Raw genomic sequence first — 10,721 nt, 5'->3', positions numbered from 1 at the left:
TGCATGTGAGGTGAGTTAGAGTGCCACTTGTTCCTTTTTATTACTGACTGATATTTCGTCTTATGAGTCTGTCCATTCACCCATTGGACATTTGGGTTTCCAGTATTCGGCTATTAAAAATACTGCTCCTATAAACATTTATGTGCCCAAACTTGCATGGACATAGTTTCATTTCCCTTGGCCAAGTATTTAGGGAGGTGTTTGGAGATCATATGGGATGTATGTACTCATCTTCATAGGAAACGGCCATACTGCTTTCCATATTGACGGTACTCTTTTGCATCTTCATTTGCATTGTTTTAGCCAGTTGCTCCACGCTCTCGCCAACATTTAATATGATCAGTCGATTTCTCTTTAGTCATCCTCATTAGTGTGAGGTGATATCTCATGCATTTTTATTTCCATCATTTCTATCTCCACTGGTGTTATCGAGCATCTTTTTATGCCCTAATTGGCCATTTGTAAGTCTCCTGAAATCTTTTGCTCACCATATGTAAAACATTGGGGGTTATGTTGATGTTGGTTTAATTGAGATGTAAAGTACATTTTAGAACTTCTGATTAAAAGCTCGTTTTTTAGACAAGTGCTCTGCAAATGTTTTCTCCCTTGTCTGTTGCTCTTCCTTTTGTTTATTCTCCTTTGTAGTTCAAAAAGGCACCACACAGTGATGGTGTGGCGGGTGATGTGTCTGGCTTGCTACCACAAGGGCCAAAGTTTGAAACCACCAGCCACTCTGTAGGAGGAAGGTAGACTTTCTACTTCCATAAAGATTTCCAGTCTCACACTCCCAGGGGCAGTTCTTCTCGGTCCTCCAGGGTCAACTGTGAATAGGAGTCAATGCCAAGGCAGTGAATTTGGTCTTTGGTGTTAGAGCAAGTTGGGACACACGTCCCTGTGTATCACAAACAGTCTGCACTCGCCTACTATCGAAAAGGATGTCTGTTCAAACCCAACCAGAGGAGCCAAAGAAAGAGAGGCCTGATGATCCGTTCAGTCAGTGTCAGCTCAAAGACAGAACACTCCTCAGAGAGTGCAGTGTTCCGGTGTAGTGGCTTTGCATATTGGGTTGCTAACTGCAAGGTCAGCAGTTTGAAACCACCGGTCACTCCAGGGGAGCAAGATGAGACTGCCTGATCCTGTAGAGATGGACAGCCTACTCTGTCCTACAGGGGCTGCGCTTCTCTTCCCCCTAGGGTTGCTATGAGGCGGACTTGGCTCATTCACCGTGAGTTGGGTTTTGGTGAGTTTATAGTTCAAGGGAGAGCTACTCAAGACCTGCTCTGCTCTAATCTGGCCCCGGAACATAACAGAGACGGCCCATTCCCAGGGGGGATTAAAACCTCCCGGACAGAGGTTAGGAAACATTACACTTTTTGTTGTTGTTGTTGGGCACAACTTGGTCTACAGCACTCGCTCGCTCGCTCCACTCCCTCTGCACATTCTCGTACAGCATGAGGAGGAAGAGTTGTCACTTGCTTGTCTTTTCTGTCGTCGTCTTTTAAACCCCAGCTCCTCATGCCTTGTGAACAATCATTCAGACAAGAACACCTACAGCCTAGACCAGAGGCAGAAGCTTTAAACGTGTTGCACCTAAATTCATACAACAAAATGGACCTGTGCTTCTTCCCCCACCCCGTCTCGCAACGCTGCACTCCGAACAGTTGCGCTGAAGCCAAACCCATGGAGTCTGCAGAATGACACTCGAGTTGACCAGACGTGGAATTCTATAATCAAAAATAAAATAAAATAATGCTTCTACCTCCATCCATCAGGTTTTTAAAAAACAAAAACAAAAGCCCCCAAGGGCGTGTGTATCATTAAGTCATTGGGTTCTATAAAGACATCCATGGATGGATGAGTAAACGTTTGTTGAACTTCAGTTAGGTGCTCTAGGCTTTGGGGTATCGTCATGATAAAAAAGACAAAGTCCTGCCATTCTTTTAGGTTTATGTGAGAATAGGACACAGACCATGAATTATATATGTGTACAACATTTAATATTTAATATTGCATGTGTTGTAACACACTGTAATATACAAGGTAATGTGAGGCTGTGGTAAGGACAGGGAAGGAAAATAAGCCCAGGTAAGGAGACTACATAGCAGAAAGGTCCCTTTCGGAATGATATTTTAAGTATGTTTTTAAAAAATAATCTGCATTACATAGATGTAAAGCAAGAATTAAAAACCATACCCACAGTTAGTGATCTATTCCAATTCATAACAGCCCCACAGGGTAGACTAGAAGGACCCCAGATGGTTTGTGAGATAGGAAATCTTGGGAGTCGAAGGCCTCATGTTTCTCCCTTGAGGCATTTCCTGGGTTTGAACTACTGTCCTGGTAATTAGTAGTCCAATACGGAATTTACTACACCCCCGGGATGACTTCGCCTTTAACCCAAACCAGACACGGTGCCATCGAGTGGATTCTGACCCACAGTGACCCTGTATGGTAGAATGGAAGGAACTGCCTGCGGTTTCTGAGACTGTAAATCCTTTTGGGGCCACACAGCCTAATTTTTCTGCCTTGGAGCAGCTCCTGGGTTCAAACTGCTGACCTGGAATGTAGCCGACTAACACTTCAGCTTACTAGACCACCTGGGTTCCTTTGTCATAGCAGATTATATGTTGGGCTGCTAGCTGCCAAGTCAGCAGTTCAGAATCATCAGCCACTCACTCCGAGGGAGAAAGGTGAGATTTTCTATTCCTATAAAGCTTTAGCCTCAGAAACGCACAGGGGCGGTCCTACTCTGCCCTCTAGGGCCCCCGTGAGTCGAAATTGGCTTGATTGTCAGTGACTGAGGAAAATTAGCCGTAGTGGGTAGTGCATGTTGTCTCATGTAGAGTTTTGTAAACTTGCTCCTAAAAACGTTTCCCGAGTTCATCGAGGCCTTTGCCTGTTTTAAGGAGAAGAATATTGAAAGTACCATGACCTTCTAAAAGGACAAATTGATCTATCTGGGAAGAAGTAAGGCCAGAGTGCTCCTTAGAGACAAGCCTTCATCTTACATACTTTGGACATACTGTTGGGGGAGACCACTCCCTGGAGAAGGACATCATGCTTGATAAAGTGGAGGGGCCAGAGAAATGCCCTCTACGAGATGGATTGCCCCAGTGGCTGCGTTAATGGGCTGACGCATGGGAACAATGATGAGGATGGCGCAGGATCGCGAAGTCTTTTGTTCTGTTGTGCATAGCGTCACTGTGGGTCACAGCCGACTGGATGGCACTTAACCACAACCTGGTAGACGCCCGCTTTTGTAGCTGAAATACGCAAGGTAGAACGTGCCATAGTTTTAAAAGATTATTCTTAGAGTCCAGAAGGTCTTTTCAAATAGAATCATGCGTTCTGGGGGTGGGCGGTTGTAGGTGTGTGTTTGTATTCCTGTGTGCATGTGAGTGTGGGGCTGTAGGTGCGGTCACCTCTTCTGTGTCCCTGACCCTAGCCTGACTGGCCATCAGCTGGCAGGACCTGGGTCTTGACATTCAGGATTCACCTTCACACATGGGTGAAGGGCTCAGCTTGTGTTTTTCTTTTAAGGTTTTATATGATTTGGAGTCCGGGAAGCTTGCTGTGATCAGAGAATTAATGCTTAAGGTGTTTTGACTCTTGATTTAAACAAAAAAGATGTGATATTTCCTATCTCCCCCTTCCTCAGTTCTTGGGTGTGCATTCAAGCCAAGCAGTCTCTAGAATGAGCCCCCAAAGCACCTGCTTGCCCCCTGTGTTTGATCCAAGCATTCTCCGCCTGGGCTTTTGGACTTTTATGGAGTTCGGTCTTCTGACTGCTTGTTGCCTATCCATCTGCGTTGTTATTTCCCTTCCACAGAAACCTTGCCAGGCAGTTAGGCCAGCTGTCTCCTATTTGCCTCCCCTGCACACCCATCCTTGGAGGCCAGGCTCCAGTCTGGCCTGATCCACAAAGCCATCCTGCACGCAGAGCGCAGGAAAGGAGATGCCTCCTTAGTCCTGAGCTCAGGGACTGAGGGGTCTCTGCCAAGCTCCCTCCCCTCACAGTCATTCTGTGTTCTCACCAGAGTACAGCATTGGTCCCTGCTGCATAGCACTAGTGTGAGTGTTAAATGAGTTATGACATGCAAGCGTCGTAGATACTCAGCACATGGAAAATTCTCCCAAAAAGTTACTACTGGCCATTGAGTGGCTTCCACCTCCTGGCAACCAGCTCGTGGCCACCCCAGGCAGAAGTGCTTGGCGGGGTTTTTGTGCAGAGACCTTTGAGCATAAGATCACCAGGCCTGGGTTTGGGAGAGGCTCCCTCTGAGGGGGTTTGCAGTGCTAATCTTCTGGCTTCGTAGTTGAGTGATTCACCATGTGTCCACGTATGACCTTCTTCAGTCCCTGTGAAGCATTACTATTGACATCAATATTAGTGTCCAAAACTGGTGGGAAACTGTACATATAACACATAAATGTCAATTTGCTAATTTTCACATGTATATTTCAGTGACATCAAAGACCCGTTCCATATAAATGGGATCATAAACTACCTGCCCCTTTCTGAATGTTTGCTTTACTCCAAATGTGACGGGCTGATTTCACGTGTCATAAGGTGTCCTGGGCTCATCCACGCGGCATCCTGTGTTAGCTCCTCATTTCGTTTTGTGGCTGAGGTTCATGTTATAGTACGTTTATCCAGTTATCTGTTTAGGGTCATTTCAGTTGTTCACACCTTCGCCTATTGTGAAAAATGCTGCCGTGAGCATTGTTTGCTAGCAGGTTCCTGTTGGCTAATGAGGAGCCCTGGTGTGGTAGTGGGTCCACGTTTGGGCTGCTAACTCTAAGGTCAGCAGTTCTAAACCCCCAGCCGTTCACTGGGGTAGAGACAGGGCTTTCTACTCCTGTCCAGAGTTACGGTCCTAGACACTCCCAGGGCAGTTCTGTCCGGTCCTGCCAGGCCAAGAGGAGGAGGCGTGGACTCCATGGCAGTGAGTTTGGTCTTTGGGGTTTGGGTGACCAGTAACAATTTTCTAATCAAGCCTCAGTCCCTTCTCTGTTCTCTGAACTCCAGTGGTTTGCTCCATCTACCTGATAATGTCTCCTGTGATTTCTGTATTATTCTAATCTTGTGTGTTGGGTAGAAATTGACACAGCACAGTAAGCTCCTCTTATCAGTTTGCATCCGGATTGTTCAATGACTTTGGCTACATTTGTCGTAGAGTGTCAACCTTCTCCTTTCCATTCGACTTGGTTGTACCCTTTCGCTCATCTATATCTTCCTTGACCTTTCCTTCCCTGCACCGTCTCACCTTCGCTTTAGGGTCCATGCCGACCATTCGGTACCCATATTATTTCTCTCTTCATTTTTCAAAAACCTTTTTGGTAGATTTTAAACTTCTACTTTGTACGTCTAGTGCTAGTTGTGAGCAGGGTGAACAGGAGCGCTGTGAAGAGAGCAAAGCAGACCCCAGGGCTCTTGTCACAGGCGCCAGGCTTGCGCCGAGCGTGTGCGTGGTTGGCGCGAGTGCAATGTGTGGAGAGGAAGGGATGGAGGATCGTGCTAACAGAAGGTAACCCTGCGTTGGTCCTTAGTTTTTTTTGTTCCTGTTAACTTTTGAATATCCCAGGCAATCTTAATTCAGTATGCTTACTTCAGCGCACATCTTTGATATCCATTTATCACCTAATTAAAATGGAGATAAAAATGGTGGTGTCGTTAAAAATATGGCTGAATCTTTCCAAGACCAAAAAGGATCATATGAATAGAATGTAGGGATCCAATTGTGTCTCTTAACCAAGGAATGTGTTTTTGTCTTTGGGAGGAACAAGACAGGGACAATAAAGAACACATCTATGTTAGGAGGGAGGGAGAGGAAGAGAGAGCGAGGAGGAGGAAGAGGAAGCTCAAGGAGCTCCCCCAGGAGAGACTAACTCACTTTCATCGCCATTGTATCCATCCTGACTCATGTTGCCCCTGTAGGACAGGGTAGAAGTGCCCCTCTGGGTTTTCAAGACTAACTCTTTATGGGAATAGAAAGCCCATCTTTCTCCCCTGAGAGCCTCATCGTTCTGAACTGCTGACCTTGTGGCTTCCAGCTCAACAGATAACCACCACTCCATCAGGGCTCCTTCCCAGGAGAGAAACAGCAGCAAGGGAGGTGGCGTGGGCCCAGAGGGGCACCCTCTGTCAAGAGAGAATAGGGGGCCTCAGTAACACTCCCCAAACTGTGGCCTGTTCCACACACACAGTCATAGAGGGAGGAGCTCTTTACAAACGGAAAGCAAGGCTTCTTCCTTCCTTCTTTGTTTACCTTTTGGTGTTTGGAAGAAAGGAAGAGCTATCAGAGAGTTCGAGATGAAGCACAGGGAATAGAAGACTGGAGTTTTAAGCATAGCTAATGATCGATTTCTTCATAGTCTTTTGATGTAAGTATTTTGGATTTATTTTGTATCAACAGATAATATTCAAAATTGTTCTCAGCATGAAAAAGATGAAAGCAGAAATGCTTGTTTTATCTCTGATATCCAAAGTATAAAGTCCTAAACCAGTTCACTAGAAGTTATTGTTTTGATCTAGTCCATAATTTAGGGTGATGGTTCTTTTTAAAAAAAATCATTTTATTGGGGGCTCGTGCAATTTGATTCTTTTTTAAGGACTTATTTCCAAATGGATTATTTGACCCCTTAATTTTAGTAGCAGTTGGATGAAAGATAATTATTGAAAGAAGAAAGCTATTGGCCAACTGAACACCCCCTTGCTGAGGGGTTGTGGGGAGGAGACGAGGCAATCAGGGTGCAGGGATGAAACATAACTTTCCTCTAGTTCTTTAATGCTTCCTCCCCCACACTATCATGATCCCAATTCTACCTTACAAATCTGGCTGGACCGGAGGATGTACATTGGTACAGATAGCAACTGGAAACACAGGGAACCCAGGACAGATGACTCCTTCAGGATCAGTGGTGAGAGGGCCAATGCCTGGAGGGTGAAGGGAATGTGGGGCAGAAAGGGGGAACCAATTACAAGAATCTATGTACTGCCTCCTCCCTGGGGGATGGGCAGCAGAGAAGAGGGCGGAGGGAAACATCGGACAAGGTAACTTATGACAAAACTATAATAATTTATGAACTATGAAGGGTTCATGAGGGAGGGGGAATGGGGAGGGAGGGGGGAAATGAGCAACTGATATTAGGGGCTAGAGTGGGAGGCAAATGTTTTGAGAATGATGAGGGCAACAAATGTGCATATGTGCTTGACACAATGGATGTATGTATGGATTGTGATGAGAATTGTACGATCCCCCAATAAAATAATTTTTTTAAAAAAAGAAGAAAGCTATTATCTTACCAAGAAATGAGTCGTAAATCATCTTGTCTTAGGGTCTCAGCTATTTTTGAAAGTAGCTTGTTCGTAAAATGGTGAAAACAATCACATCACGAAGGATTTAGTTAGGCTTTCAAACTTCTGAATGTTTACTTTACTCCAAAATACACTTTGCACGATTCTTTCCCCATCCCACACCTAAGTCAATAATTTGACAATGTGTATTTGATCCTTTCTTATGTTCTGTTGAAGTAGCTCTGCTGGTGCTGTGTGCCCTCAGCATTGGGCTGCTAACTTCAAGGTTGATGCTTCAAACCTATCAGGTGTTCCACGGGAGAAAGATGGGGCTGTGTGTTCCGTTTCAGATCGACAGTCTTGGAAACCTTCGGGGACAGCTCTGCTCTGGGCCCCTGTGAGCCGGAATGGACTTTATGGAAGTGGGGTTTTGTGTTCTGTCGAAACTCTAAGAACAACTGTGGAGTTATGCCATTTGAAAGCTAATTTTTCTTTTATTATGTCTGGGAATAGCTTTTATGGGATAACTTTGATACTATATGATTCTATTACTTTCCATGATTGTGGTTTCAAGAGGACCGCTACTTATGTAAGATTTTTAAATGGGCATGCAACTCCGGAGATTGGGTAGTGAAAACATTGTCGGTCTTTGTCACCTTGGGAGCATACTACCTGACCATCATAACGAAGAGTACCCAGGGACATCTATTTATATGAGATCAGAGTGCTTAGTCATGTCAGAGAGTTGATGTGAATGTTCATTGTTATATTTGAACTTATCAGAAAGGTACTTAGAGTCCTAGGGACATTGGTAGAGCTCCATGCTTCCTTTCATATCAATTTAAAATTGTCACGGGAGTTGTTATTTTGAGACACAGATGCATACTTTTAAGGAATATTGGCTCAGAGGAAATGAAACCTCCAGACCTGGAAGGTGCTAAAGAAATCATCTTATCCACTACAGTAATATCACAGGTGAGGTTCAAGTGCTGCAGAAGAGGTTAGGTGGATTCCCCAAGGCCATGTAGAGCGCAGAGGCAAGTATTCTGACTTTAGATCCAACTGTGATTCAGAGTGTAGCTATTGCCCTGGTACCTCCTGCGGGCTCAGCCTGGGCAGCAAGGATTGAGGCAGAGTCATCTGTCAACCTGCCCTCCTTTCTTAAACGACCAGAGCAATGGTGTTTATCTACATTTTAATTTGCTATCCCATTCCAGGATTAGTCTATGGAATAAAAGAAGGAATAGACTTCAGTTTTAAAGCAACCACCTGTTGGAATTTGTGGACCCATAGCTAGTGAAGCTATTCCTACTCGTAGTAACTCTCAAAAGACACAGTAGGCTGTTATCTTTAGGAAGAAGCCCTGCTGGTGCAGTGGTTAAAGGGCTTTGCTGCCACCCAGAAGGTCAGTGGTTTGAGTCCACCAGCCACTCTGTGGGAGAGAGAGCTATGGCAGGCTCCTTATATAAAAGTACAGCCTTCATAAGACTATTCTATAGGGTCCCTAGAGTTGGAATCTGCTCAACTGGAATGCGGTTGGTGTGGAATCTTTACAGAAGCAAACTGCCTCATTTTTTCTCCCACAGAGCAGCTGGTGAGTTTGCACTGCCAACCTTTTGCTTTGACCACTGTGCCACCATGGTGGGCTCTGCCAGCAAGTAACTTCACATGACTTCAGATATTAAAAAGACTTGAGCTCTTAAAATGCACAGAGGGGAGTGTCCCAATGACCTTTTCCCTTTTTCTGTCCAGTTACTGCATTTCCCCCCCCTTACCCAGCTTTTGTGCCCATTTCCATCAGCTGGGTCTGCCTTCGTATATTAAGTCTGGTGCCTTTCAAATCTTATTTATACACCATTATTTTTATGGAAACTACTTTCATGTTAAACTGTGTAGGATTTTCCCATAAGATGGCTTTCTGTCTTTACTCATTTAATCTTTCATCACATTCAGACAGATTGTTCTAAGGGTTGGTTAACTCAGACTGCCTTTGTAACCGGGGAAAACAAATTACAGATTAGGTAACATAGAGATATTTCTAGGCTGATTTCTCACCAATTATCCTTCTGCAGAGGCATGAACCCGGCCGGGCTGTCCCGGTATGATAATATGCTTATAGTCGGATACCACAAAAGCAACTCATTTTCACTTTCTGAATGTTTTCCTTTAACGCTGGCAGTGGTTGCCGTTTTCGAACTCTTACAGAACAAATGTCCGCGATGCTCGAACCGCTTGGTTCTGTAGACTCAAGGTGTGTGTGTTTTCGTGTAGGTATTCTCTCTGGGTCCTGTGGAGGCTTGATGTGCGTGGAATGTTAAGTAATCAACTCAGGGACCTTCCCCTTCCCTTCGATCCCTAGGTCCAGGCATTCTGAGAGCCAGTTTAGTCTGTGCAGTATCAGCAAACTCCGTCCAGTTTTGAGTGAGCTCTTTAAGAAGCACACCTACGCACAATGAATGTATTGAGATGGCTTTTCTTCTTTTTTCTTTTGTCAACACTTGAACACCATTGGCAGTCGTTCCAGCTTTGTAAGTGCACGTTGGTTGAGCTTCTTTGTGCTTCTTGCTGTTTGTTTTTCATTCCAGCTGGACACGGCTAGAGGAATTATGTTTCCACCGAACTTCCCTTTTCAGGGAAGTCGTTGAACTAGTTGAAGCTGTAGTTCCAGCTAAGATGTAGTTTTAGCTTTGGCATATTTTCAGACAGTGACCTTCAACCTTGACCATGCATCAGAATCATAAAGAGGGCTCCTTAAGTATTGCTTACCCCTGCCCCAAAGACAGAGCTCGGTAGGGTTGGGGTCTTACATAACAAGCTTGGAGACTGCAGTTCTAGGTGATGAAGCAGTGGAGACCACTGCAGAGATGCAGGTGTGGGTTTGTTATTCTGAGAACACGTTTACTTCGGCACAGGTATTTAACAACCCCCCCAGTATATGAGTAATGGTTTGGGGGGAGAAAAATGAAAGCAGGTCTCAAAGTTCTTTCTGGAAGAGATGCGCCAAATACTCAAATAGTATTGACGTGATACCAATGAAGGGTAATGGTGTGACATCGTATTTCAACGAGCTCCCACTCCACAGTGATGGGGTCCTCAGGCACAGGATACGATCTTGTGGGAGTTTCCTGGAAACACTGACATTTAAGAACTACCCCTTTCATGACTGAGCTAGTTGCTGTTGATACCATTTCGACCATTTTGCTGACAATCCGTTTATTGTCGTTAGTGAAAAACAACAACAAAAAGGGACCAAATCCAGTACAGTTCAGTTGATTTTGACTCATAGCAACTGGCCAGGATAGGACAGCACAGAGTAGAACCACTCCTGTGGGATTCTGAGACTAAATCTTTACACGAGCAGGCAGCCTCACGTCTCTCCCCAGAGCACCTGGTGGGCATGCAGGCATCAAGGAAAACGTTTTGT

This window comes from Echinops telfairi, unplaced genomic scaffold (assembly GCF_000313985.2).
Source record: "Echinops telfairi isolate 266 unplaced genomic scaffold, ASM31398v2 ScPeMD7_11;HRSCAF=52, whole genome shotgun sequence".
Taxonomy (NCBI): Eukaryota; Metazoa; Chordata; class Mammalia; order Afrosoricida; family Tenrecidae; genus Echinops; species Echinops telfairi.
Note: the sequence above shows the minus strand (reverse complement) of the source record.